This window comes from Corvus brachyrhynchos, unplaced genomic scaffold (assembly GCF_000691975.1).
Source record: "Corvus brachyrhynchos isolate BGI_N302 unplaced genomic scaffold, ASM69197v1 scaffold115, whole genome shotgun sequence".
NCBI lineage: Eukaryota > Metazoa > Chordata > Aves > Passeriformes > Corvidae > Corvus > Corvus brachyrhynchos.
The window spans coordinates 2,021,046-2,022,453 of NW_008239553.1; positions in this window are offsets into that span (position 1 = coordinate 2,021,046).

A 1,408-nucleotide genomic window follows, 5' to 3' on the forward strand; every position below is an offset into this window, starting at 1 on the left:
CGCGGCCCGGCGGACCCGGGCCCGGGGGCTGCCCGGGACATTTTTGCAGCGTAGGGCAGGAAGCTTTTGTCCTGTTCAGTACGCGCACTCAGGTGCGGGGGCACAGAACACGCGTGTCACGCCCAGACACTGCCACACACCTTCGCTCCCGTTTCCCTCGGCTGAGGCTCTGCCCGCCAACCTCAGTGCTGTCTTTCCATCCAAGTCTGACCAACCTGATGTCCTGTTTCACAGGGAACAAACATTTCTGCCACAGCTCGTTCCCTCTGCACCGAGGAGGTGGCACAGAAAGCCAGCAGCCATGCGGAAGCCCCCTAACACGATAAGGAGCTGGGAGGCTGCAGGGGTTGCACAGCTGAGCAAGCCTGTCTGACCCTCCGCACCACTCCCACTCCCCCGGGATGCTTTTCCTGCGACCAAGACAATTCCAGTTACTTGCCCTTAAAAAATGGCAGGATGCAGCCTATCACGCAATCCCCAGTCCTAATCAAATACACACTTTTTTTTTTTTTTTTTTTTTTTTTTTTTTTTTTTTTTTTTGTACTCTTACCATGGACGTAGATTTTCAATGGAAACCATTTACAAGGGCAATTCTGTGAGAGTCACTGAGGGTGCCTAAAAAGAGCTTCTATTTCAATATGTCAATTTCCTTTCAGTGCTATTTTTCAGCTAAGCACCCTGGCTTTTGGAAGTATGGTGCAGCCCCAAAGACATACAAAGGAAAAACATACACTCATTGGAGTGAATAAGAATGCAGAGTGTTTTGCTCTCCTCTTTCCATAGCAATATCCTTATGACCTTTCCAGAATGCACAGCTCTTTTTCCTTGGAGGGAAAATGAGCTGCTATCCATCTTGTGCTATTTCACACCCTTTCTCCAACAGATGGCACAGATCCTCACCTGTTTAGAAAGACATGTTTGAAATAGTTCTACATCTTAAAAATAGAGCCAAGCTATCTAAGGGATTAGCAATTCCAGGTCACAGGTTGCTTTTTTTCAAACATTTATCCCTATTTTTTCCTTGTTATTGGCATTAGATGCTAACTCCTGCATAATTCTGCTCCATCTGTGAACATGAAACTGCTGTGAATAAGCCTGACAGAAAGGATGGACAAGCTGGCTTTTAATTCCTGGGAATACTAGATGTGGTACAGGTGCTTGAATACATTGATAGGACTGCTCACTTATACATGTGAATAGGTACGTCATACAACCTGAGAAATAAAACATTATGTCGGCATTTAGAGATAGCCAGATTTGAATCAAGGATTCAAACATGATTGAGGTCCAGAAATAGAAGTAAATGCTGCAACCTCATCCTCCTTCTGTAAAGGAATGTGCTAAAATCTGAGTCCTGGGGTTGAGAGGTGTCTGGCTATTTTCTTGCTTCTGCTTTCTTTGAAGAGCG